The sequence below is a fragment of the Podarcis pityusensis genome (assembly GCF_964106645.2).
Source record: "Podarcis pityusensis genome assembly, chromosome: 8".
NCBI classification, from domain to species: domain Eukaryota; kingdom Metazoa; phylum Chordata; class Lepidosauria; order Squamata; family Lacertidae; genus Podarcis; species Podarcis pityusensis.
In genome coordinates, this window is record NC_138033.1 from 20,849,342 (window position 1) to 20,869,341 (window position 20,000).

Consider the following 20,000-nt stretch of genomic DNA (forward strand, 5'->3'; position numbering starts at 1 on the left):
GCAAAAGCCTTTGACTGTGTCGACCACAGCAAGCTATGGCAAGTTCTTAAAGAAATGGCAGTGCCTGATCACCTCATCTGTCTCCTGAGAAATCTCTATGTGGGACAAGAAGCTACAGTTAGAACTGGATATGGAACAACTGATTGGTTCAAAATTGGGAAAGGAGTACGGCAAGGCTGTATATTGTCTCCCTGCTTATTTAACTTATATGCAGAATTCATCATGCGAAAGGCTGGGCTGGATGAATCCCAAGCCGGAATTAAGATTGCTGGAAGAAATATCAACAACCTCAGATATGCAGATGACACAACCTTGATGGCAGAAAGTGAAGAGGAATTAAAGAAACTTTTAATGAGGGTGAAAGAGCAGAGCGCAAAATATGGTCTGAAGCTCAACATCAAAAAAACGAAGATCATGGCCACTGGGCCCATCACCTCCTGGCAAATAGAAGGGGAAGAAATGGAGGCAGTGAGAGATTTTACTTTCTTGGGCTCCATGATCACTGCAGATGGTGACAGCAGTCACGAAATTAAAAGACGCCTGCTCCTTGGGAGAAAGGCAATGGCAAACCTAGACAACATCTTAAAAAGCAGAGACATCACCTTGCCAACAAAGGTCCGTATGGTAAAGGCCATGGTTTTTCCAGTAGTGATGTATGGAAGTGAGAGCTGGACCATAAAGAAGGCTGATCGCCGAAGAATTGATGCTTTTGAATTATGGTGCTGGAGGAGACTCTTGAGAGTCCCATGGACTGCAAGAAGATCAAACCTCTCCATTCTTAAGGAAATCAGCCCTGAGTGCTCACTGGAAGGACAGTTCCTGAAGCTGAGGCTCCAATACTTTGGCCACCTCATGAGAAGAGAAGACTCCCTGGAAAAGACCCTGATGTTGGGAAAGATGGAGGGCACAAGGAGAAGGGGACGACAGAGAATGAGATGGTTGGATGGTGTTCTTGAAGCTACCAGCATGAGTTTGATCAAACTGCGGGAGGCAGTGGAGGACAGAAGTGCCTGGCGTGCTCTGGTCCATGGGGTCACGAAGAGTCGGACACGACTAAACGACTAAATAACAACAACAAACGACTAAACAACAACACTACTACACAGTATTTGCGTGAAAGGATGTACACTTCTTCATCTGTACATCTCACTTGCTGTGTGCACCGGTACACCAATTGAACATTCAGTTGCTAATGTCCTCATGCTTACGTCTTTCTCCTATGCTTTGAGTGAGCTATCCTTCCATCCTCCCAATCTCTCTTTTTAAAAAAGACAAATTTATAAAGCATTGGAAATCCATTCATAAAATTGAATGTTTGTTTGCCCTTTCTTTTTTAAAAAGTAGAAACAATGTAATATGTAGGGGGAATTCTAATTTGAGGAGATGGAGAGTGCTTAATTGATGGCACTGATTTAAGCGAATCGGTGCTGCACACAGCCAACTTCTGCTGCAGTTGTGCCCAAGGACTGACCATGCTAGTTTATTTTGTAGTAAAACTAACAATAAATCTTGTGACTCCTCATAGAGTTAATGCACCTATTATACCAGGCATAGGCAAACTTGACCCTCCAGATGTTTTTGGAACTACAACTCCTATCATCCCTGAACACTGGTCCTATTAGCTATGGATGATGGGAGTTGTAGTCCCAGAACATCTGGAGGGCCAAGTTTGCCTATGCCTGTATTATATCATAAGCTTTCATGAACTAGACTCACTTTGAGAAAGAAGATGGTCTGTCTGAATAAAACTTAATCAAGTGAGCTTCTACAGTGGGCTCCTGCTTCAGCATATACTTTTAATATTTTTTCGAATGGTGTTAATCTTACTGAATATTTTTGATGGTACAAATGTCAATATATTGTCAAAAGAACTGGAGTTACATATGGTATTCACAGCTCAAATAGTTACTGCATTTCAATGAAAAACAGCTCAAAATCTTACATAGGACTCTTGGTAAAACTCACTGTGGAATATAGCTATAATGAAGAAAATTACATATAATATGACATTTTGACAAGGATTGTTGTTTGGTCATTTAGTCGTGTCCGACTCTTCGTGACCCCATGGACCAGAGCATGCCAGGCACTCCTGTCTTCCACTGCCTCCCGCAGTTTGGTCAAACTCATGCTGGTAGCTTCAAGAACACTGTCCAACCATCTCATCCTCTGTCGTCCCCTTCTCCTTGTGCCCTCCATCTTTTCCAACTTCAGGGTCTTTTCCAGGGAGTCTTCTTTTCTCATGAGGTGGCCAAAGTATTGGAGCCTCAGCTTCAGGATCTGTCCTTGCAGTGAGCACTCAGAGCGGATTGCCTTCAGAATGGATAGGTTTGATCTTCTTGCAGTCCATGGGACTCTCAAGAGTCTCCTCCAGCACCATAATTCAAAAGCGTCAATTCTTCAGCGATCAGCCTTCTTTATGGTCCAGCTCTCACTTCCATACATCACTACTGGGAAAACCATAGCTTTAACTATATGGACCTTTGTTGCCAAGGTGATGTCTCTGCTTTTTAAGATGCTGTCTAGGTTTGCTATATGACTTGGCATTCCTTTATTACATGAACAACAGAACTATCAAGGCAGTTGTCGTCACAAACCTGAAAAATCTGGAATTATGCTTTCATGACCTGGACTTTGCTACTTAACCCTATGTAACTGCATTTATTTTACATGCTTATTTTATGGGTTTGGGTTTTTTATCTTTTAATTTTTATGTTGTTCACACACGCACCATGAAATGAAATGAAAATGATTCACAAAAGCAAACATAGGTAGGTACATCTGTATGATCCAAGCAGACCACCATTGTCAATAAAATGAAACATCAAGTTGAAGAAGCATTGGGTGACTGTGCCGACATGAGTGTGGATGCAATAAGCAACCAACATTTACACAAAGACATGGACAGGACTAGATCTTATGGGCTGACAATACAGGAAGACACATTCTGGTTGAACATTAGGGGAAAGTTCTTCATGGCAAGAGGGGTTTGACAATTTCAGACACTGACCAGTGGATTGAGCTATGATCCAGTTCTATGATCCTGCATTCTTCCAAGAGATAGATCTGGTCTTAAGATCTAGGTTTTAACCCCAGTATGTTTTTTTAAAGTAACTGATTGAGAATAATACACACCTCTTCACAAAAATATGTGAGGGATATAGCGAAAATACAGCATAAGAATACACAGTCATCAGTCCAAAGTGAAGAATATGATTTACCCAGACCAACCAAAGAAGTCTGGTTGTTTGAGAAAGTTCAGGATTGATTTTTCCTTATTTATGTAATCAATAAAACAGTGCCAGCAAATAAGCCTCTGTATCTGTGTTCCTTAATGAGCCATATTTTGTCGGTCGATTTCTCTGTTAGGGCCAGTTGCCAAACTGTTACAGTTTGATTAGGATGCCCCTTTGAAGTCCTTCAAAAACCAGGTTATAATAAGTCTAGTTGCTCACAATCAATAAGCAATAAGGTCTTTGAAGAAGAGATCTGCATACCGACCCTGAAATATATTCAACAAATGTAACTCAGCGGACTGGATGACTTGTTGGTCAGTATATTACACATCTGTAAAAACAGTGTCTCCCCCAAACCCAACACTTAGCCCAGTAATAATACATATGTAACTTCCTATTAGTGCTGTATCAAACATTTCTCCTGTGTGCATGTGTCATTGGTGGGGGTTTTTTTGCCATTCTCCAGTGAGGAAAGAAATTCCATTCAATAATTATCAAAGAGAAGATGTTGGCGAAATGAATTGGATGCTGGGCTTTTGATGTGCATCCTTTTGAGGTGGCCAAAGGTGAGCGTCCTTTCTTTCATTCTGCAAATCATCTCAGCCAATGGAGGCTGCCACACAATCCTGTCTGCCTTCACCACATGCCTGGAGTGGAGGACAACCACTCCAGGGTAGTGTAAGGTTACCAGATTTTTTTCAAAGAATCCGGGGACACTTTTTAAAAAAAGAAAAAGGAAAAAAAGTTATTTTTAAAAGTTATTTTTTTAAAAAATTAAGAAGTAATATCTTCTCTTCTGTGGTCTCCTCTGTTGCGCGGCCTTCCTCTGGGCTCCGGCCTGCTCTCTTGGAGCTCTAGCCGCCGTGGAGTAGGCTCAGCTTCGGCCTGGGCTTGGCCACGTTTCCTTGCCCTCCCGGTGCTCTCCTACTTCTCCTCCTCAGCAGTAGTGGCAGCAGCAGTGTGGCAAGGTCGGGGCTCCCCTCTTTTTTCTCCTTCCTCTTTCTCTCTCTTCATTCTCCTTCTCCTTTCCTCCTTCTCCCTGAGTCAGCTCCCGGGGTTTTACTGGCCCCGGAGCACCACTGGGCAGTCAGCCGGGTGCTCTTGCTCCCAGCTCGATTTGGGTCACGGGGGGGGGGGGGAGCGGTTCCCCCAGTTGATGTACCGGGTGTCCCCGGTTCCCCCTCGGCAGTGGCAGCGGCAGTCTCAGCAGCCCGGAGCCAGCCTGGTAGCACAGTTGGCGCTGCTCACTGGCGTGTGCCCGCCATTTTGCCTTGCTGGAAGTCCCTTATGATGTGCCTTGTGCCGTTGAACCAATCATGCAACTTTCATTCCCTACTAATAAATCTACAACACTTAAAATACAAATCTGGGGACATTAAATGAAATCTGGGGACGGATTTTCCCCCGGGGACAGATTTGTAAATTCGAAGACTGTCCCTGGGAAATGGGGACGTCTGGTAACCATAGGGTAGTAGCACTTATGATGAGCTTCTTCCTCAAACTCATTGTTGTTCTTGTAGAACTCAGCAGGGAGTTAGGCTTAGTTGGCTCTGGCTCCACCTAGTGTTGGGTTCCCTGCCTTCTGCCCTATCAACCCTGGTGGGCATCAGCCACCACCAGTGGTCTGCACTTTGCAGCCTTTGTGGGCTTCAATCAAAGGGGATTTTTTGGATCAGAAAACATGGGTAGCCAGGAATGGTGCAGAGTGTTCTAGAAATGTCTGTTGAGGAGGGGGAAATACCACCCACGGCCACCTTGCGACAGTGACAGAGGCGCCAACTGAAATTCTAAGTATATTCTCAGCTGTCCTGAGAATTAGGTAAGACAACGGAAGCCTCTTTCATGGAGGAAGAAAATTCTTGAGTAACTGGATGACAAGTTTTGGCTGAGTTTCTGTAAAAGGTTTCAGCTTGGTGGATTGGGTTATATTGTTTTCCCCCCAGATGATGAAAGGACCTAAGTGTTTTCCTTATTGGGATGTCCTGTGTCAGCTTTGTGGAATGCAGTAGTCAGGGGTAAACCAACAGAAAAATCATTGCTGAGGAAGAGATGCCATCAGTAGCAAAGGACTGAAGTATTTTTTTCTGATTTCCCAAAGGCAGGTGGCTTGGGAGGCAGAGCTGCAGCACGCCAGCCAAATGATCATCTACAGTGCAGCTCAGTCTCCATCACATCTAGGAAACACAGGAAAGAGACGCAGTGAGAAAAGATTTGCTGGCAAGGTTGCGCCCCAAGATTACGTCTTTCAATGGTGTTAAGAAGCCAGTCTTTCTTTCTTTTTTTTAAGAATTTTTTTTATTAACCGACCAATCACATCAAATCAAACCAAATTACATAAATTCCAAATTACACAGCCGAATTTTAATTTTTTGTTGGGGGTACCCATATTTCAAGTTCCAAAGGAGATCCAATCAACTTCTTGCTTCTTACTGCTGTTTTAATGTCCACAAATCTAACCTTATGATGTTCACAGTACTATCCAGTCCTTTCTTATTGTTTTTCCACATCTCTTGTTGTTATTTTCATATATTTTTCCTTTCTCTTTGTGACCTCTGATAGTCTCCACAAGCTGGTTAGAACAGTTTGTAATCCTGCGTGGATATTTTTTTTTATTATCCAGTAGCCATATCCAGACGTTTTGCATATAACATCACTTCCATACATCAAAACAGTCTTAGTGTCATTAATCTTCACCAATCTGCCTCCTTTCTCAAAACCTCTGAGGAGATTCACCAGGAATGCAGTCTGAAAATAAGTCCGTTCCTCCTCCCGGCTATAAATCCTTTGGCAATGGCGACTCCGAATTAATTGCTGCACCATTCCAAAAGCTCTTATTGCTCCTCGATCTCCATAAAGCATACTTTTGGTTAAAGTTTATCTCCACACAGACCTTAATCATCCTGCTTGGGTCAGTTCAACCGACAATTCTAATGAGGAGGGGTTCTTGTAAATCACATAGAAGGAAAGTAAAAAGGTCCCCCCCCCCATTCAGTCCCATTGTCAACATACCCAGCCTTTGGTGTATCGTCATCGTAAAATATTCCTGTTTCTCCAACCCGTCATCTTCTTTCGCAGAGGTCACTTAAATTAGCAGACTTCACTCCCCTTCTTCATTTGAAATATGTGCATTTGCTTCTTTTGTAATTAATTATTCCAAATTGCTGCAGCTAGTGCGCGATCAGAGACAGCGTCCAGGAGAGCCAAGGTCCACACGGAAGCATTCTGCCTAGGGCCCTCACCCCCTTCTTTTGAATTAGGGGGTGATTTATGGGCACAGCAGGCAAGGGCAGTGTTCCCCATTTCCTTGGGGCAACAAGGGAGGCTGCCTACTCCCATAACAGCCTCTTAATTACCCCGTGTGGTTGGAGAGATGGTATTGTCGGCCATCTTCCAATGCGCCCCTAGTGGCTCCCGGCCAGTCTTTCAATGGTGTTAAGAAGCCAGTCTGAATCCAACTTTGCCTAAACCATTGATTTTTCATTTTCCAAAGCAGATGCTCAACTGCTGAGCCATGGCGCTTCAGAGTCGATAGCAAAAGGCAGCAGAAAACAGAGCCAATAATAATAATATTTCCAAAAGGTCTGTAGTGTTTCTGGACTGCCAAGACCCAACGGGCAACCAGTTCAAACACCGTGGGGCTAGCATGGAGAATGCCCCCTCCCTTGTGCCCACCAGTTTAACTGGTCCTGGTTGCAGGCAAATGATAAGGGTCATTGTTGCTAACCTAGGAGTGTGGGCAGCTAGCTACGGATGTGGGAAGCCCTTCAAACAACTCAGACCGAGATAATCTAAGACTAAACTTGCACCAGCAGAAACACTGACCTCTTGTACCTCAGGGTGTAGTATATTGAAATCTCCTGCACCTGGAAAGGCATGAATAACATGCTCTTGTGATAAAAGGGGTGAATGCCAGCACATTCCTTAAGTGCCAAGCGACCCACACGGAACAGGTGGTAAAATATATTAATAAAGGTAGACCATTAGAAGCCAAAATTGAGCTGTAGTTGCAATCCTCAATATTTCTGCTTGCAAGGAAGTGAGTCATGTCCATGGGATTGGGCTGGAAGGTATTTCGCACCAATCTTCAGTATAAACTTTTAACTTGCTTGCTTTTCTTTTTCTTTTTTTTTTAAACAATACACATCTTCAGAAATGAAACTTTGCAGGAGCTATTGTTTTTAATGAAGAAAGCATGAGTTTTAAGACTGCAATCATATTCAGACTTATGTAGAAGTCAGCCCACTGAACCCAGTAGGGCTTACCTCTGAGTAAACCTAAATAGGAATGGGAGAAACAGGAATTATTATTACTATTATTACTATTATTATTATTATTATTATTATTATTATTATTATCTATTGAAGTTATATACTGCCCTATACACAGAGGTCTCAGGGCGGTTCACAGAATAAAAATCAAAATATAAAACCACAAAATACATCATCAAAATTAAAACAACAACCCAATAACCCCTGCAGTTGTTGCATGACAGCTCTCATTAGCTCTGACCATTGGCCATGCTGCTGAAGTGTGGTGTAGTGGTTAGAGTGTTGGGCTATGTCCTGGGAGACCAGGGTTCAAGCCTCCACTCAGCCATGAAACTCACTAGTTGACCTTGAACCAGTCACTTTCTCTCAGCCTAACCTCCCTCACAGGGCTGTTGTGAGGATAAAACAAATAATTCTAACATAAATAATTATGTAAACCAAACTGCAACAGAAGGGAAACAGCACTGATTGCAATGAATACAGGTTGGAATGGAAACCACTGCCTTCTTGAATCTCTAGTTGCAACAGAGCATTCCAATCTCAGGATTATCATAGGCCGTAGGGTGTGTGATGGAAAAGGAAGTACCATCACCCCTTTTCTTCGGCAGCCGGTGGCGGCCATTTTGTGATGGCACCCACAACACCCTTATCAGAATATGAATACGGGCACATCATTTTATAGGGACGTGGGTGGCACTGTGGGTAAAAACCTCAGCACCTAGGACTTGCCGATCGAAAGGTCGGCGGTTCGAATCCCCGCGGCAGGGTGCGCTCCCGTCGCTCGGTCCCAGCGCCTGCCAACCTAGCAGTTCGAAAGCACCCCCAGGTGCAAGTAGATAAATAGGGACCGCTTACTAGCGGGAAGGTAAACGGCGTTCCGTGTGCTGCGCTGGCTCGCCAGATGCAGCTTGTCACGCTGGCCACGTGACCCGGAAGTGTCTGCGGACATCGCTGGCTCCCGGCCTCTAGAGTGAGATGAGCGCACAACCCTAGAGTCTGTCAAGACTGGCCCGTACGGGCAGGGGTATCTTTACCTTTACCTTTACTTCATTTTATGCCCACTACTCCCAAAAAGCACTGAGCATAGTCCAGGGGTGGAGGATCTTTTTTCTTCTTCTTTTTTTTTAGATCAAGGGCCACATTCTCTTTTGTGCAACCTTCCAGGGGCCATGAATCCCCTGGGTAACCTCAATCCCTGAACTCCCCAATTAGGGTTGGAAATGACTTCCACCACAAAGCATGGACGGCAAATCAGCGCAAACTGTACTGTGATAGACTCATCTCTGCTCCAGCACCATACAAGGCAGTTTCCTCCATTCTTCTTCAAATTGGATCAGAAATAATCCAAACAATTTGCTCTTTTCCACCACCCTCGGAGCGAGTTCGAAGGGAGAGCTCACATCCTTAGCTTTTATTATCTTTTTTGTGGGAACACACACCAACAGCAACAGCAATAAACTTTACGCACATTGTGGCCTTGAAAGGCAATTTCTATACAGAGGTGTAGCGTGAGGAAGCCAGGGAGGCCGTGGCGCTGGGTGCCCATTTTTGAGAGGGTGCAATCAGGCACCCCCTGACAAGCACAGAGCCCTGGCAGCTAAAATGCAGCAGCAGGCGGGTTGGTCTAGTGGGCAGGTGGATGGAGCAGTGGGCAAGAAATCTGTTGGAGAGGGGCTTAGTTTACCCTCCGCATGTGCTCCACATGCCCCCCTTTGCTGCACACCCCTACCCCAGCTGCCCAGTACACCAGAGGGCACAACACTTGCTGTGCCCTGGGCACCGGCAACCCACACTATGCTGCTGCATCTATATACTTCAGGCAACATTTTGCTTCCATAAAATCATAAGAAGCAATGATATTTTTTTTTTAAGTCAACTCAGATTCTGGCCTTGACATAACAGCTGCATGAAGATACAAGGTCCTGGGAGGTGAGGACTGATGGGAAGATTATCTCCCTCTTGTTTTGGGAAAGGCTCTGACTGTACAAACATTTGCTCACCCGAATGAACAAAAACACTCCTTTGTTTCGCCATGCCTTCTCCTTACACAAAGTCTTTCTGCCCGGGAGCCGATATGCAAATCCTACTGGGGCACAGGGCTGACCCTGTGGCTTGCGGTTGGCAACTCTCCTGTACCAACCACGGTCATAGATTCCTATGTGACTCTGGTGTGAGTAAGCAAAGAGGAATGAGCAGAGAACTATTTGTTCTTCGACAACACAGGCGAAATATGAACACGCTGGTCTGACCGAAGAGGAAAACTAGAGCTGCCTTTTTGCATGCAGGAAATACAGAGCCCAGGAAGGGTGGTGAGTGACATCACCCAAACCCTTGGCGAAACAGGAAGGCCGCAGGCAGCTAAAACAATTGATTAGCTAAGGTGTGACTGTACGCCAGCCAAGGGCTGCACACTTCACTTCTGAGCAGTGTCTTCAGCAAGGATCAGCCAGCCTGTAACTTGGCAGGAGGCAAAGCCCAGGCATAGCAAGCAAATAGGCAAAGTTGGTCCAGAAAAGGAGTTGTGCCCCTGCAGGGGGGAGTGGTAGGGGCACCAGAGAGATAAAGGGCATTTCAGTGCACTTAGTGGAGACCCTCCAAGTGTCCCTATTTCCCAGGAACATCCCTGATTTAGAGAAGCCATCCAGTTTTTTATTTGATCCCAGAATATCCCACTTTTCCTTAGGATGTCTCTATTTTCATTGGAGAAATATTGGAGGGCATGGAGTTATCTGACTCCTGAGCCATCTGAAGGCAATTCTGTATAGGGAAGTTTTTTGTTTTTTTTTTTTTAAATGCTTTTAATGTTTTTATATATGTTGGAAGCTGCCCAGAGTGGCTGGGGCAATCCAGAAATATGTGTGGGGTATAAATAGGAAAATTATCATTGTGGAATGGGACGTCCCTATTTTTATTGGAGAAATGTTGGAGGGTATGTAATAGTCTCATCTGTTAGCCTTCAGAAAGAGAAATAATGGTCTACTATGTCCAACTTAACCAAGCTTTGTCGCTGGGTATTTTTAGGATTCAAGAGATGGAAATGCTCTTATGTTAGGGATGAGCGAATCTGTTAATTTAAGTTTCTCTCAGTTTCACATTTTTCCATTCTTAAATTCAGCTCTCCACATTTATAAATCAATTTGAAATTTGTTTATTCTTTCAAAGTCCTAATGAAAATTCATCGGGATTTTAGTATGAATTTCTCCCAATATATTCGCTTTTAGTTTGTGCCATTTTCTCTAACGTACATATTTTTGTAAAGCAGTTTCCCATAATATAATACATCACCCGTTCCATCACCCCCTATTTTGAACTTTTGATGATGCAATTCCTGAGGTGCTCTGAGTACCTTTTGTAAGTTTAATGTAAGGAAGTTGAATCATGGCCAAAGGTATTTGAGCCCATTCCATGATCAGCAGCCAGCAGTGTGAGATGGTATGCTGAACACTGCCTGCCTGTTCTTACCTGATTGTACCAGGGTGGGAAGGAATGTAGGACTCAAAGTTATGGTGATCAGCATCTTCAGAGAAGGCACCTGCAGATTCCTTCTCTGTTGAGGGGCTAAGAGTCTACCAGTGAAAAGTGTGTTCACCTGGTTCTTTATGGCACCTTCTCTCTGATACCTGGAATGTGCTCCCACATTGTACCTTCTGCTGTGTTTCTTCAGATACCAATCAGTACACTGTGCATCAAGAAGATCTGAAATGGACCACCTGAGGACCAAAAATATTTGGCTATAATGCAGAATGGGAAATGGTTCCAATTGCTGGAAGGGTTCCAATAAGAAGAGCCCTGTTTGGATCAAGCTAAAGGTCCATTTAGTCCAGCATCCTGTTTCCACAGTGGCCAAGGCTGACCAGGGCTGGATGTAGACAATTCAAAGAAGTGTTGCAGGAAAATGCATTGCAAGCTTTCTATGAGAAATCACACTGGAAAAACCGGAACTCCATCTGGTGTCACAGTGTTATAATGCATATGTTGTTGTTGTTGTTGTTGTTGTTGTTGTTGTTTAGTCATTTAGTCATGTCAAACTCTTCATGACTCCATGGACCAGAGCACGCCAGGCACTCCTGTCTTCCACTGCCTCCCGCAGTTTGGTCAAACTCAGGTTAGTAGCTTCGAGAACATTGTCCAACCATCTCGTCCTCTGTCATCCCCTTCTCCTTGTGCTCTCAATCTTTCCAAACATCAGGGTCTTTTCCAGGGAGTCTTCTATTCTCATGATGTGGCCAAAGTATTGGAGCCTCAGCTTCAGAGTCTGTATAATGCATATACAACACATATAGAACACTTTTTTTTTTTTACCAATTTAGCTGAGTCCCAGAGAACTATCTCTTAGATCTCTTCTTGCTTCAGTGTTTCTATAGAGTTCTAACAAGTCTGAAAACCAGTCAAGGAGGGTAGCAAATGTGATGAGGGGCTTGGGGCAGAAGTTCCTTGAGGAAGGATGGAAGAGGCTGAAGAAGACTGAGAGGGATGTGACAGGAGCCATCTTCAAATAATTTGAAGGGTTGCCTCATAGGTGATGGAGCAGATTTCTTTTCCATTGCTCCAGAACAGCTCTCCCCAATGTGCTGCTCTCTGGATATGGTGGGACTCCATCAGAGGAGTCCCAGCCAGCCTGGCCAAAGGTCAGGGATGGTGGAAGTTGAAGTCCAAAACAAATGGCAATTGGGGAAGGCTGCTCCAGAGGTGAGAATCAGAAACAACAGCTTCAGATCACAAGAAAGGGGATTTTGGTTCAAGATTAGAAAAAACGACCTGACAGTACGAGTTGTTTGACATTGAAACAGACTGCCTTACCATGGGTGGACTCATCTTCATTAGATGTTTTGAAGGACAGGTTGAGTGGCCACCTCTCAAGGGTGATGTAGTAGTAGATTACCTGTTTGGTGGAATATAAGAGGGGGTTTATTTTGACAAGCATTCCAAGGATGAGGAGTGATAAGTGAGACACTACAGGGTATGCCCTGAATTTGGTGCCATCCAACATCTTCATAAATGACTTGCATGAAGAATGGATGGAACACTTCAAATGTGCCGATGACACCAAGCTAGTCAGCTAGCTAATACCTTGGAAGAGGACCAAAATGATGAAGGGGATGGAAGCACTCCCCTATGAAGAAATGCTGTAGCATTGGGGACATTTTAGCTTAAAGATAAGTTAGAGGAGACATAACTGAAGGATATAGGCAAACTGGAATGTGTCCAGGTGGGGGTGACCATGGGTGAGGTGCTTGGAAAGGAAAGCTTGAAGGAGATGGGTGTGTTTAACATGGAAAAGAGACTTACTAAGAGGTGAACGAACAGCCGTCTTCACATCTTTGAAGGGCTCACACATAGATAATGAACCACATTTGTTCATTCGTAAGTGGAAAAGGTCATAGTTCAGCAATAGAACATTTGCATTGCATGCAAAAGTTCCCAGGTTCAATCCTTGCCATATGCAGGTAAGGCTGGGGAAGACCACAGTCTGAAATTCTGCACAACCACTGTCAGTCAGTTCTAAGCTAGATGGACCAAGAACCTGACTCATAAGGCAGCTTCCTATAGTGCCAGATTTACCAGTGCCAGATTTACCAGTGCCAGATTTACCTATAAGCTAAACAAGCTATAGCTTGGGGCCCTACTCTCTTGGGGGCCCCCAAAAAAATTAAATGAAAAAAAAACCTGGATATACATTTCCAAAATATAAGATAAAAAACAAATAAAATAAAACCTACATACAGCAACAGTGTTTTGTGTTGTGTACGTTCCTATGGGCCCTGCCTGCTAGCCTGCTCCCTAAAATATCACTATCACTATTAATATACAGTGGTACCTCGGGTTAAGTACTTAATTCGTTCCGGAGGTCTGTACTTAACCTGAAACTGTTCTTAACCTGAAGCACCACTTTAGCTAATGGGGCCTCCTGCTGCCGCTGCGCCACTGGAGCACAATTTCTGTTCTCATCCTGAAGCAAAGTTCTTAACCTGAAGCACTATTTCTGGGTTAGTGGAGTCTGTAACCTGAAGCGTATGTAACCTGAAGTGTATGTAACCCGAGGTACCACTGTACTACTTCTTAATTGTATTTCAGTTCAACAATTACACTAATAAAATACATATTTTGTTATGTGCAAATGGCTTTAGATACCTATTAGGTCCATAAACGACCATATAGCACATATTCAACACAAAAAACAGCAACAATTTGTTGTTGACAAAGGACAGCTGGACAGATAAAGGGCCCCATTACCTTCAATAGCTTAGGGCCTCATCAAACCTAATTCTGGCCCTGAGGGTTATACATGCATATAAAAGCATATAACAATGAATGTAGCATACACAGTAAGAGCTGTTTGACAGTGGAATGGACTACCTTGGAAGGTGGTGGAATTTCCTCCACCGCACATTTTTTAAACTTCACAGAGGGTTGGACTAGATGACCCTTGGACTGCTTTTCCAACTCTAAACTTCAACAATTCTACATTACATGAAGGTAAATCACTCTGCAAAAATGTTTATGTTAAGCAAAACTGCATGCAAAAATATGCAGGTCAGGAGAAATTCACACTAAAATGCAGGTGAGTTTTAAAAAATGCAAACAGAGGTGAAAATTCAGTGAACTGCAGATAAGACAGGAAACCAAAATGGACATATATTTGCATCCCTGCACTTGAGAGCTTCCTCCTATGAATGGATTCCCTACTATTGTGGGATCAGATTAAGTGTATTTGGGGATCTGCATTTAAGGGAAAACAAGAGTTCCTGCTTTTGCAAGCTGGCTATGTAGATTGTGCCATACCCCTGTGACCTTTTTCCCTCCACACAAGCTGGGGGAAAGGATTATTACTAATAATTTATTTATTTGTTGTTGCAGTAAACCTGTATCCACATATAATGTGCCAGCAGCACTGTGTTGCTCTTATCATTTAGTTATCTGCTTAATGGGTTTGGCTGAGTGACTCTTTGAGCTTCTGTGGAATTGTGTGTGGAGTTGCCTTGCCACTCACACCCACACAATTACACTAAAAGGCCAAAAAAATCAGTGGCAGCAGGAAGCCAATGGAATATTACACTACACCTATGCCATTCCTGTTGCTGCCAGATATGGAAGAGGGGGTCTTTGCTCTTCTGTGTCACCCGTGTGACATTTTGAGACAAAAGATCTGATTTAATAAAGTGCTATTTTAAAAAAGAAAGAAAAGGATTGAAGAGGGAACTCCAGAAACCGCTGCATGTTTCCTCACCCTTGTCTGCTCCCGTATTAGTCATTAAGAGGCCATAGTCCATTTATAGCACCACTTTTATTGACCCCAGTTGAGCAAATTGAAAGGAATCTGAGCTATTTCCCTTATCACACACAATTCTTTCGATGAGAGATGCTGGAATGTGCATTGTTGTCTTGTTGGATGGCGAGGAAGCGCCTCAGATTAGTTGGTGGAGGGGCTGAACTTCATATGGCTGCCACACAGAACACTTGCATTCAACTGTAGGCTGTGAAAGATGGAGATGGAGGCATCGAGTTGTTTTATTATTATTATTATTATTATTATTATTATTATTATCACTATTATTATTATTATTGGGATAACTGTGTCAATTGCCTTTTGGAACCCTTTAGTATGCAATGTGAGCAGTCTTTGGCTAGTGAATCTGGTTAGAAATTAGCCTTTACAATCACATACAGAAAGATGCTTGTAAAGTAAGACAAAAACAAAGTGGTTTATTGTAGGAAGTACATCACTTGGGTAGAATCCTTTTCTAATTCTAGCCTAGCTAGCTGATCTATAGAAGACAAAGGCAACCATGCTTGCTCCTTTGTTCTCAGGGGATGGCTCCAACAGGACGCAACCAGAGAGCATCAATCTAAACATCAGAGAGAGAGAGCGCGTAGTAATAATAATATCGCTGTGGTCTAAACCACTGAGCCTAGGACTTGCCGATCAGAAGGTCGGCGGATTGAATCCCCGTGACGGGGTTGTATAGTGATGATGCTGTCCTGTTGTCCTTGCAAGAGGGTTTCAGGGGGATTATAAGGAGCGGGCTGTTCATCTTCTGAAAGGGACTTGAACAGATGCTAGGAAACAACCACTTATGATGATGTTCTGGAGTCCAACATGTTCCACATTAAAAATAATGTCACTGATTCCCTCACTTGTCTTTCCTGTCCCCTAGACTGTCCAGTCACAGTTATGTGCACCTCAGTGTTTGGGGTGCTGGCAACCTGGTTAACTGCATGCAAGCGATTAATATGCACAGAAAATAGCTGATAAAATCTGGGTTACGCAAGGAAAAGAGAAACCAGAGTTATTTCATGCCACCTGGCAGGACTTCATTACATATGCATCCAGCAAGGTTTTACAAAAACACGCAACAATGGCAGTTATGAACATTTGGCAGCTTTATGTAACATGAACTCTGGAACTTTGAACTTCGTTCTTTGAGGAGGACATGTTGCTTCCTGTATCTTGCACTGGTTCTATTGTTGTAGGGGTTTCCCCTCCTTTTTGTGTTTTACATTGCATTGCTTCATTTTGTTTAGGATAAATACACTTGAATATTTTGTTTTTAAAGAAGATGGACAAGGGACAGATGGACACAGGACTTTTTTTTTTGGCCCAACAACATTTCAAAAGGAGGGCTATATTCTGTAAAGTAGAATATAGGGCATAGTTGCTCTATACATTATATATATATATATATATATATATATATATATATATATATATGGTGATTTCGGTAAAAAGAAATAAAGTTTCTCTGGAAAAAATGAAAGAAAAGTGAGTGGGAGAAAAACAACAACAAAGATACACATGAAAGCAAAAATATACAAAAAAATGATATACAATATTCCCATACATTATTGTATAAATTGGTATGGTGCTATTGTCCTAGTGCTTATGTAAATGTTAATACTCTACTACAATTTGTATAAACTCATTCCAAATGTTATTTTATTTATCCGTACAGAGTCTGTGCCTCTAAGCAGTCAGTTCATAAATTGCCAGTGATGTGATATCATCAGTTGATTGATTGAAAGGTACCATATATTTTATTTTTTTCCAATTCCTCAATATCAATCTTTTGGCCACTATTAGGGCACAGAAAACCCATTTCCATTGTCTCATTGATAATTTCCATACTGCAGGTATATAGTTCAATAAAATATTCTCCGCTGAAAGATTTAACTTTTTCTGCACACTCGTAGTTACACAGTCCAGCACTTTCTCCCAAAACTTGTTAACTAAAGAACACTGCACAAACATGTGTTTCAGAGAGGCCTTGTCCTTGCCATATCTCCAGTGCTGAGCTATCTTAGCTAACCCCCTTTTTATACAACCGGAAAGAGGTCCAACAAACTCTAAATTTTATTTTCTCTTGTATTAGTCTTCATTTTAAACCTTAGGTACTGAAGCTATACATGGAGACATTGTTGCCTGGCTGTGCCTTTGTATATAAACTCATTCCAAAAGTTATTTTATTAATCCATTCCTTCTGTTCCTTCCCTACCATTGCTGCCACCACACACACAAAGGGCTCTGATGGCATGAAGGTCTTTCCTTTCCTACCAATTCGTATGTTGGCATGTTGACACCGGGCGGCAGCCTTTTAAGGCGCTGGCGACGAGACCGAAAGGAAGGCTCTGATTGGCTGGCAGTGAGTCACGTCCACAGTATGCATTTCAGCTTCCTCCTAGACCTCAGAGGTTTGGCGGTATCGCTGTCAGCGACTCCATTGAGCTGAGGAACTCAAGCAGAATGAGCTGACTGCTTCAAGCCCTGCTGCTCTTTTCTTCCCCTAAAAGGGAAAAGGGAGCCAGAGAGCCACTTGCCTGGAAAACGTGATGAAAGCAAACATACAGGTAATGCGCCACAGGTAGATGGATTTTCAGCAACGGAGAGGAAACCCAACAAGGCCAAACATACAATCGCAGGTCAGCTTAGGGTGAGATCTTTCAGGCAAGCATGACCTCACTGGAGGATTATCATAGGTCAAATCTACACCACTTTGACAGCCATGGTGTCCCCCAAAAGAATCCCCCAAGCACGCCATTTCCAAGGAAAAGAAACTTCAGCAGAGCTGAAATATTAACTTAGAGGAAATGCACTTTTCCAGGGCTTTTCCCCCATCCGGAACTCAGTTCCAGCACCTCTCAGGGGGGCACCATTGCCATTACAGTGGTACCTCGGGTTACATACGCTTCAGGTTACATACACTTCAGGTTACATACGCTTCAGGTTACAGACTCCGCTAACCCAGAAATAGTACCTTGGGTTAAGAACTTTGCTTCAGGATGAGAAAAGAAATTGTGTGGCGGCGGCAGCGGGAAGCCCCTTTAACTAAAGTGGTGCTTCAGGTTAAGAACAGTTTCAGGTTAAGAACGGACCTCCAGAATGAATTAAGTTCTTAACCTGAGGTACCACTATATAAGAGAACAAGGGAGACATTCATGGTGAGTTTCTAGAAAAATAGCACTGCACTTATCCAATATAAATGGGAACTGAATCATAAATGGGATCTCTGAACTAAAAAATTACAGCAGTGCCATACCACTTTAAAAACGCTTGGCTCTCCCCAAAGAATTCTGGAAGCTGTCATTGTTGAGGGTGCTGGGAGTTGTTAGGAGACCCCTATTCCCCTTGCAGAGCTGTAATTTCCAAAGTTGCTGGGGAAAAGGGATTGATTGTGAAAACACTCTGGAAACTGTAGCTTTGTGAGGGCACAAACTTGAAACCTAAGGGTAGTCCTTGGTGATGTCATGGGAGAGGGGGCAAGTCCCAGAGAGTCCTTCAATAATTTGCAGCCAGCTCTTGCTGGGTTGAAGCTTGCAAGAAGTACACCCAGGTTGAGCTGGGACACTTAGCCGCTTGAGGGGGGCGGCAAGAAACCCTGCCACCGCTGTGGCCCACTGTGGCCACACCCCTTCACACACTGCCCTATGTCCTCCTCCCCCATGGCTGTGCTAGGGTAAGGTTACCAAAAAATTTTCAAAGAATCTTTGAAATCTTTAAGAATTTTTTTAAAAGGAAAAGAAAAATATTTTTAAAAAGTTATTTAAAAATAATAATTAAGAAGTAATTTCTTCTCCTCTGTCGAACGACCTTCCTCTGGGCCCCAGCCTGCTCTCTTGGAGCACTAGCTACCGTGGAGTAGGCGCAGGTCAGACCTGGGCTCAGCCACGTTTCCTTGCCCTCCTGGTGCTCTCCTATCTCTCCTCCTCAGCAGTGGTAGTGGTGCGGCAAAGTCGGGGCTCCCCTCTTTTTTCTCCTTCCTCTTTCTCTCTCTTCCTTCTCCTTCTCCTCTCCTCCTTCTCCCTCCATCGGCTCCGGGGTATTTCCTGGCCCCGGAGTGCTGCTGGGCAGTCGGCCGGGTGGCCAGGCGCTCTCAATTTGGGTCGCAGGGGGGTCAGCAGTTCCCCCAGTTGACGCACCGGGCATCCCTGGTTCTCCCTCAGCAGCGGCAGTCAAGAGCCCAGAGCCAGCCTGGTAGTGCAGTTGGCTCTGGCTGGCTTCAGGAGCTGCTCGCTGCCATGGCGCCTGCCATTTTGCCTTGTTGGAAGTCCCCATATGATGTGTCTTGTGCCATTGAACCCATCATGCAACATTCATTCCCTACTAATAAATCTGCAACACTTAAAATATAAATCCGGGGACATCAAATGAAATCCGGGGACGGATTTGTAAATCCGGGGACTGTCCCCAGGAAACAGGTATGTCTGGTAACCATATGCTAGGGTTGCTGTGCCAATGGGTAGCACACCTAGGGTAGAGGAGGCAGAGACAGAGGTGTGGGTGAATTTATTTATTTAATTTGTATACCACCCTTCATCCAAAGATCCCAGGGCAGTTCACAACAGGGGGAAAAAATACAAAAAGAGAATACAAAATACATTTAAAAAAAAACAACCCAAAACCAAAACAATCCTGGCTCAGATTAAACCCAGACACAATGTCCTTCTAAAGCATTTGATTGCCAAGCATTTGGTATTTGTCACTCTGGTTCATTAATGATTTCCAGTCTTGTAGGTGGCACTGGAAGTATTATGTATCCTGCTGTTGGATTCTGCTGCAGCAGCTGACTCTGCAAAGGGTTATCAGATTCTTTCTCTTTCCTGCTGTGAAGGGATCTGAAACTGCGGCTAGACAGCACCCTCTTGAGGCAAGAGAATGAGCTAAGGAGGCCAGCAATTGCTCATTTCCTTGGATATTAGAGGCAACCACTGTTCAGATTAGGGCACCTCCAAACTGTCAATATTTTTTCGGGAGGGATTCAAGAGCATCTCATGAAATACAGGTTTTCCTCCCCCTTGGCAACCTCCGACATTCAAGCCAAATCTTCTCGTTGAAGAAGACTAGTCTCAACTCTAGTCCGCAATACTTAATGAGTTGCTGTGACCAAAGTGGCCCAGCAGATGGTGCCAACAGACAGAGCTACAACTCCAAGAATGACCCAATGGTTGTTTTAAATTTGCTGTGACAATTTTATTTCACTTGTGGTCCAGGACTTCCAGGACCACA